Source organism: Manacus vitellinus, unplaced genomic scaffold (genome assembly GCF_001715985.3).
Source record: "Manacus vitellinus isolate BGI_N305 unplaced genomic scaffold, ASM171598v3 scaffold_6_pilon, whole genome shotgun sequence".
Classification (NCBI taxonomy): Eukaryota; Metazoa; Chordata; class Aves; order Passeriformes; family Pipridae; genus Manacus; species Manacus vitellinus.
Genome location: NW_021940750.1, coordinates 16449451 through 16458631, shown reverse-complemented (window position 1 = coordinate 16458631; position 9181 = coordinate 16449451). Strand labels below are relative to the sequence as shown.

The following is a 9181-nucleotide window of genomic DNA, read 5'->3' as shown; positions in this document are numbered from 1 at the left end:
CCCCCCGTGTCCCCCCTTCCTTGCTTCAGCTTTGAGAGCCGCAACCGCGGTGGGAGTGGGCACGGAGACGCGAGGCTTCCTCGCCATGGTGCTCGGAGGGAGCTGCCGGGGCTGCACTCCGCGCTCCCTCCTCTCGGATCCGCAGGGGGAGTCGAGGGGCGAGGAGCCCGTCCCAGAGGGAGCATAGCGGCTGTGCCGCGTCAGGGTCAGTAGAGGAACGGGAGAAAAGGGGACTCCCTCCCGCAGTAGGATCTCACTAGACCTCCCGGCTTCTGGGGTGACTCGAAAACCACGGCCCTGGAAGCCAAGTTGCTGATTGCCGGAGCTAAGAAGTGTAGTGCGTGTGGAGAAGAACTGAACCTTTCACCAGACTAGTGAGTGGACAGCTAGAAAAGAAAGTAACACACTGTGTTAGTGCACCTTGCACAAATAGCAGCCGTGGTGCTACACCGTTTCTGAGGAAACCGAGGCTCATACCAAGAGGAGTTGCATGGGACAGAACACAGGTAGCAACACTCCAGAGTATACTTAGTGTTGGAAAGGCTATGACAGCATCTTAGAAGGGGGCAGATGTCCCAGGCACTGTAACCTTTGCTTCCATGAATCAAAGCTGTCACCTGGGCTAGTCTCCCCTTTTCTCATGCAACTGTGTGCCTTTTGGAATCATAGCTTGGCTCCTAATCCAACAGTATTCTCTTATCTTGACTTTTCTGTCCATTGCTGTTCCAAAGCAAATTAAGACACACCAACTTTATGTTAAAACAGAGACTGCATTCAAATCCTTTGTATTAAATAACATCTGTGTTTGCATTCTGTTTTAATACAAAATGCTTTGTATTGCAGCTAATACCAGGAGATATGAAACTGGTTAGTCCCCACATGTTGCACATAAAAAGAATTCATAATGAGCATCTGTGGGATGTGGAATGGATCCCATGAGTTAGCTGAAGACCTCATAACGTAAGAGCTGAGAAGCCTAAGTGAATTATGACTCTCTTTCCTCGCAAGTAGGATTAATTTTCTATCCCACTTATATTCATTATCTATCCTGTTTATACTATAGGGACATCAATTGTTTGAGTGTTAAATATGAAGACTTTACAGAAACGTGTAGGTTAGATAGCTTGCAGAGAAGAGGGGGGGATGTTATTGCTAGGAAAAATGTTATTCAAACTCCATGTTTAAAGACAAATATTAGATAAAGCTGCTCACTTTTTTAAGGACTGACAATTCTGCGCCTTTCTCTTACAACATATTTAAAATGTAAGGTTTACAAAGTAACCCTCCATCTGCCTGTGGCCCTCCCAGTGATGTCAATAGGAATTTTGCATGCAGATGAAGGCCCGTATATGGCCTTTAGAGAGCAGGTCAATAAATGGCTGGAGGAATAATTAAAGACTTCTGAGCTGCTCCTTTCCTTTTTCTTACATTATAGTACAAGACTGGCATGAATATAGGCTGGGCTACCACTCTAATTGGCTATGGAATAACACTGAAAGGAATTTAAATGTGGGCAGTAGCCATTTTCCAAATGATCACTCCATTACAGTAGTTTTGTCTGTCAATGTATGGCCAGGCAGTAGAGTGGATGTAATCATGTCGAAGTCCCCATCCATTGATTGTCACTCTTTGCTCTACAGTGGCAACTCTGAGCAGATTTTCATGTTTCAAAGAGACAACCAGGACAGAGAGCCTGCCTTTAGCCAACCTTGCTTCAGCTTAGTCTCGAGAGTCACTGCTTTTCATCTGTGTAGCAGAACCAGGATCTCTGATATTTAATAAGATCTTTTATGACTATTGATTAATATCTTAAGTGTTAATGTGAACAGAAAGTCAGTCTGGATAACTTTGCTTGCACAAGTAAACCCACTGAGTCACTGGAACCACTTGCAAATAGTTTTGTATGTTAGAAGATGAGCAGGATTCAAAGGTAGGTTTGCGAATGTCTATAGAATACAGAAGCATTTTCTTTGTCATAACTCTTAAAGATATCAAATAAAAAACATTGTCTCATATTTGAAGAAAAGTCCATTTTGATTGCTTGTATCTCTTTTTCCCCCAAAATTAATCACAATGGTAAAATCCAGTAGGAATTTCTGAGACTTGTTTTATACACTGATGAAAATATCCATCATCAAGCTTATACTCTGTGCCATATTAAATAGCGTGGACCCAATTTGCTACATATTTCACCAGTGATAAAACATACCATGATGGATTTAAATTAATTTGATGCAGCATGCTAGAGGAAATGAGATGAGAATAAACCCCAATATTTTTAATTTAGTTTATTTCTTACTTTGATAAAACTATTGAAAGCTTCTGGTGTCTGAGCAACATAGTTTTTGTCTCAATACCATATACTATTGCAAGATATGCTGCAAGTTGCTTTAGTATTGATTAAGAAAAGAATTATCCTAATAAAGTGCTGCTGTTTCTAACTATGTCCTGTAGACTTTCCTTTCTTAGGCAAAAACACAGTAAAGATAAAAATTAAAAACACATGACAGTGTGTAATACAATAACATTCAATATTTATGCTTTTCATATACCACTCTATCACAATTATATGTTATATCTTTATTCGCATTGTCAGTGTACTACTGTTCCTTTCTTTCACAGGTGAAAAAATATCTCTTCGATGGAAATTCATTTCCATTTACTTAAAGTTAAACGGTTTGACTTTGAATTTTCATTATCTGCTGTTGGAAGGAGCCTGTGACAGGTATGAGGGAGAATGCTACAAAGCTTCATTGTATCATCTAATTTTTGCTTCACTTTAGTCAGATATCATTTAGGTAGAGAGTAAAATAGTATACGTGGAACAGGATAAGATAGAACAAAACAGAACAGAAATAAAATGAAAATAGGATATATAATGAATTACAATAGAAAAATGCCTTTATCTTGAAGTGATTTTTTTTTTTAGTTATACTGATTCCTCACTAGTGAGAAAATTGAACTAATTTTATATAAAAGGAATATGTCATAACAGGATATGGCATTTATCTTCCTGAGATAGGGGTGACCTCATCATTCACAAGTGGTGTAGCTATGAATGAGTAATCAGCCTCCCCACCCATTAAGTGTAGATAAAGTCCACATCTTCTGTCTAAGTATTAAATATTTGATTTATTATTTTACAACTCACCATCTCTACAAGTGTTCACTGACTGTTGCTTTGGTTGCTGCTACCAATATGTATCATCATTTGGAAGCAGAAGCAGCTCCTCAAAAGGTGCCCTGAATAATAGTGAATGTAAGATGAGAAGGCAACGGAAAATAACAGATGAGAAGAAAACAAAAGATGAACCTACAGGAAAAAAATTATGAGCAGAACAGGGATACGGAAAGTCTTTAACTGGCCTATATTTTTATTACCTGTAATATTCCAAGAGCTTTATAACATACATGCAGTGAAAATATTTTTCATATTAATACCTCACATATATCAGCTACCTCCTATCTCAAGTTATATTGCTCAAGTTGTTCCCAGAGGAATTTATACATGTATAATGTGAGAGAAATATTTAGTTAGGAAAGAATTCCTTTTTACTATTTATCAGCACTGCATATTAGGGAAGAGCCACAGTTAAAAAAATACAGTTTATTTCTAGAACTATATATGATAACACAATTTGCTCTTTCAAATGATGTCATGTGCTGTATTTTGTTTTCATTTCTTTGTGAACCCAATGAATGCAGTTTAAAGAAAATATTTGGAGTTTAATTTTAAATACAAAAACACTGTCTGTTCTTCTGTTTAGAAGAAAAAACTCTAAACAGAACATGAAGTCAGGAAAAAGACCATCACAACTTAAATGGAAAGACTGAAATATTTTCCATCTTCACCATTCCTTGACATGTACTCAGGGTTGGAAGAGTAGATGAGGGAAATGTCTTTTCTGAAAGGTTGCTCTAGGAATGAAGGGCAAGTTTAAGGTAGCCCCTTCCCCCCTGCATTCAAAAAAAACCCCAAGTATAGAGTAAGATAGAAGAAAAGTGCCTGGGGAAAGTTGCATCACTATCAAGATCATAAAAGATGTATAAGGACATCAGTGGAAGAACTAGAAAAACTATTAGAAGAATACCCTACAGGGCTATCCCAATGGCTCAGCGATTAGCACACTGTGCTGCCACTGGGAAAATGCAGTGAAGGTTTGAGGCTAATCTTAGGATCTCATTCATTGGTACTGGCAGCTGAGAGCCTTTCAAGCATGGGGAGTCCACAGTGGAGAAAGACTGATACATTGCTTACACACCCAGAAGTATGTTCTGACCAATGAAGCTTTCTCAGAAAGGAGTATCATGTCTTCCCTATTATCAGATTGCGTAATTTGCTCTCTATGTGAAAGCAAAAGAGCACCTCTGGCCCACTGTGTAATGACAGAGGACAACTCATTTTCCAAGGCTGGAACATCAGTATTAAAGTCAATTTCTCCGGTATTGTATACTTTGCTCTGGCACAAATTTTAGCTAATGAGTTATTTCTTAGCACTAGACATTTCTTGCAGTGCTGATCCCCCACAAATTCTCTAGCACCTCCAGCAGATTGAGAGATAGCCAGCTCATTTTTTTTCAGACTCTACTTGCTTCTCCAGTGTCTAACCTGTGATGTTCCTCCAGGTAGTTTTAGCACCTGTGTATCCATTTCCGTTGTCTTCAAGATCAGTCTTATGCCTCCAAAGTAGAGTAATCTGCTTGACATCAAATTGATATCAAATTAGGGTCATAGAAACCACAACTAAATTGTGCTACTTCCACCTTCACAAAAACCACACAGCTTAATTCTAGAAAGTGGAAAAACAAATCAGTTAAGGTTTTTTTATCTCCAGAGCTTCTAAGAGATGCCAGCATATTATCCTTTGTTCTCACTACATTCAGATTTTTGGTTCTACTCATCTGTAAGATAAGTGAAACTTTAAAAGAACACAGGGATAGTCAACATACTTTTCCCTTTTATTTATTTATTTACGTTTATTTTAGCCTCTGTCAGTGCTCCCAAACCACAATAATTTGAAGAAGCAGCTGTTGGTGTGTCCTCAAAAGACAGGATCAGTAGGTAGCTCAAGGTTTTTGATTCCTCTTAGAGGATGATTCTTACCCTTTCCCTTACTAAGTAGTCATTCTCTTCTAATTCAGAAGAAACAGAAAAAGATAAACAGAAGAAACATGCTCTCTTTTTCCTAATAATTTTTTGATGAACAAATCCAAGTTAATTATACATACGGCAAAAAAAAACATTGAGCTTTCACTCAGAGTTCTTTCAGACAAGCCTAGTACAGTCCACTGTAGCCTTACTTCTTTGGTAGCAACCATCAGTGCTCTGTTGAGTCATGCAGCAATGAACATTGAACAAGAATATTCACAAGACTACCCATGCCTGTATCTCCTCCCTTACTGTCCAAGTTGCATCCAGTACAGTTTAAAGCTATGCTAAGTCCTTAAAGCCATGCTTCTCCATAGTCGGTGGGGTGTTTTTCTTCTGTTTTATAGCAGCATTACTTTTCCACTCATTGAAGACAGCGCGTTATGTTCCTGTGTAGCGTGGTCCCAGGTGGGCAGCCATGTAGATCTGTGGCTCTGCTAACAGCTTCTGAAACTTCAAGCATACATATAAATCAGAAATAAATACTCTGATCTTTGGTCTTAGTGTTTTTCCAAAAATAATCAAAACTTATAAGGATATATATGTGCCAAAGACTTGAATACAGGCTAGCCTGTCTGAAAATGCATCCTTGTTCAAGCATTGGAATTTCTAACAAAGTACCATTCTTATTTATGACTGTTTATTATTCTGCAGTTTGAGTTCTTCCTGGGAAGAAGATGATTTTCCAAAGTTTTTCTTCTTTTTTTTTTCTTTTAAAATCAAAAAATTCAAGTATTGAGCATACTCACATGTGACCTTCAAAGTTCAAACACATCTCAAATCTTACTCTTTCAATTTCAAACTTTCTTGCGTTAAAATACAAACCTTTCTAGTATTTTTACATGTCTATCAGACAGCTTAAAGAGGTAGCTTTATTCACTTGACAGACCTCCATCCATTTTACTTGCATTTCTCTCTGTTGGTTTTTTTGTTCTTTGGTTGTAAGTATTCTCGCCACTTCAAAGTGTATTTTCATTATCAGAAAGTACTGGACTGTAGTTTTTGTCTAAATAAAGTTGATTAGTTCATTTGCTGGAACTTAGGAAGGCTGCCTAGCGTTCTTCGCTTTACACAGTGTATCACGTTATCTGATTTTTATACTCATGACTGGATAACATGGTCTCTGTGACTTTTGAGTCTCAAATCTATTAGGTGTTGGCAACATATTGGATGGACTCTCTGAAGAAAACACATAATATGATTTCCTGGTCATCAATATATGTTTTAAGTATTACAGAATTAGCCATTGTTCTTTTCATTGCACATTTGAGGCAACATATATTTGGTTTTAGAGTATGTATAGTTTGGGTAGATATGGATGCCTACTGGAAGAAAATTATAATTTGTCTTAGTTCAAAATTAATTAAAGAAGTTTTATTGTACCTTTTTTATTTTTACCACAAAATGGATGCTCATTTGCTTTTAATAACTTGACAGCCAGTAATGACTGCATTTCTGCTCCTTCAGTAGGACTGCTTGGTGAAAGTTATTAATTGCTAAGGGCATCACCTATTTCTTCTCTGTACATAACAGGGAAGAAAAAGCAAGGGAACTCCTGCTATCATTTGTTTTGAAATATGTCCTTTATTCTGGAAAAAAAACCCTACAGTTCTTCAAGCATATTTTATTTGATATAGATTTGGCCTTTTTAGTCTGGAACAAGAAGAAATATCGAGAATCCGTGCAAGTAGATATTACAACAGCAGCAACAACATCTGCACAATGTCAGATTTTATTTATAGTTGCAACTTCTAATAATCACTATCATCTCCTCAGCTTCTCAATTTCTGCAACAATTTTTTGAAGAAATGTTTTTGTCTGACTATAGCATCATGAGAAGTTTCATTATGAAAAAAAGAAAAAATCACTTCCTTTAACTGAACTAAATCTGTATTTCATCCTAAAATAATAAAACCACATGTAGATAAAAACTATCAAACAGGTACAAGTAAAATTTTAATGTTTTTTGGGATATCCAGATCATATAGCAGTAATTCTTTCAATATTCAAAGGCAACCACTGAATCAATTTAAAAGTTATAATTTTATCTTGAAGAATGTTATTAATGGCCTACACTGTTTTCTGTGCAATCAATTCCATAACAACTTATCTGTGTATCCAGTCCTTCACTATATGCCAACCAAGCACAGTGATTAGTTTTATCTAAAACATACTATACTTTATTACTCTTCCTAAAGCTGAACTTTTGATTCTTATCAATGTTAGTCAACTGCTTTTAGGTTATGGAGAAGTACAAGGGGTGAAAATCTTCATAATAAAGAAGACATTATATACAAAAAAATCTCAAATTAATAAAATTACTAAAGCTGATATATCAAATACCTGAAGTAGAAAAAACCCCAAGATTAAGATTTTTCTTGAACTCATTGTACACCTTACTATTTACGGTATGCACTAATAATACTTCCAAGTTTGTGTATCTGCAGATAGGAAGAAGAAATATTCAGTTTAAATATCAGTAATATTCTCAACTTTCAGAATATTCTTATTATGAATCCTTGGTACTTCCAGTAATGTTACTCTTTTACATTTGCTTTTTAGGTGAAGAAGAGTCTATGGGTGGGAATAATGGAAAATATTTTGACTTTTGAGAGACCCTAAACTCTTCAAACCTATTGTTATAACAGATGATGTTTGACATTGCAAATCATTCTGTCTTCCTTTTACTTGTAAGTCCTGTAATCTGTAATAAACTGTGTACATGCATTCACATGGTGCTGTTTGGTTTGTGGATCACACACGGCTGGAGTTAAATTATATAATGTATAGAGTTTAAAATATATGTTGTCTTCATTGTTAGGAAGATCTTTAAATATCTCTTAATGTGGTTTTCAAGGAAAATAAGCATTGAGAAAAAAAAGGTGAAAAAACAAATATACTATATACATGTGATATAAATGCTAACTTGAATGTACCTTTGAAATTATCAAACAATATTTTTTTAGGTATAAACTCCATTTTGATATTCTGCATTTTATCATACCCGCATTCACAGAATCACAGAATCAGAATATCCCAAGTTGGAAGGGACCCATCAGGGTCATCAAGTCCAACTCTTGGCCCTGCGCAGGACCATCCTCTGTTCCAGTGCCCAACCACCCTCTGGGTGAAGAACTTCTTTCTAATATCCAACCTAAACTTCCCCTGACACAACTTCAGGCCATTCCCTTGGGTCCTGTCACTGGTCACCACAGAGAAGAGCTCAGTGTCTGCCCCTCCTCTTCCCCTCATGAGGAAGTTGTAGTCTGCAATGAGGTCTCTCCCCAGTCTCCTCTTCTCCAGGCTGAACAGACCAAGTGACCTCAGCTGCACCTCACACGGCTTCCCCTCAAGGCCCTTCACCATCTTCATTGCCCTTCTCTGGACACATCTAATAGCTTTATAACCTTCTTATATTGCAGTGCCCAAAACTGCACACAATATTCAAGGTGTGGCCCCACCAGTGCAGAGCAGAGCAGGAAAATCCCCTCCCTCGACCGGCTGGTGATGCTTTGCCTGATGCCCCCCAGGACATGGTTGGCCTTCCTGGCTGCCAGGGCACTGCTGACTCATATTCAACTTTCCTCAACCAGGACCCCCAGGTTCCTTTCCATGGCACTGTTTTCCAGCATCTTATTCCCCAGTCTGTACAAACATCCAGGCTTGCCCCATCCCAGGTGCAGAATCTGGCACTTTCCCTTGTTGAACTTCATATGGTTGGTAATTTGTCGAGGTCTCTCTGCAGGACCTCTCTGCCTTTGAGGGAATCAACAGCTCCTCCCAGTTTTGTGTAATCTTCAAATGTGCTTAGTATCCCTTCCAGTCCTGCATCCAAGTCACTTATGAAGATGTTGAAGAGCACAGGGCCCAAGATGGATCCCTGTGGAACCCCACTGGTGACAGGTCACCAGTCTGATGTCACCTCATTCAGTATTACCCTCTGTGCTTGACCCCTGACTCAACTGCTCACCCACCACATGATGTGTTTATCCATCTGTGTGCTGAACAGTTTGTCCAGAAGGATCCTGTGAG

The 9181-nt window shown here is 38.0% G+C and overlaps 1 long non-coding RNA gene across 1 annotated transcript; it reads left to right on the top strand.

The window, feature by feature from the left end:
- Positions 1–821: 821 nt before the first annotated feature.
- Positions 822–7869, top strand: LOC108641377. Its single transcript, XR_003916288.1, has 3 exons — positions 822–960; positions 2623–2725; positions 7712–7869. It is a non-coding gene; the product is annotated as an uncharacterized LOC108641377 (long non-coding RNA).
- Positions 7870–9181: the final 1312 nt, after the last annotated feature.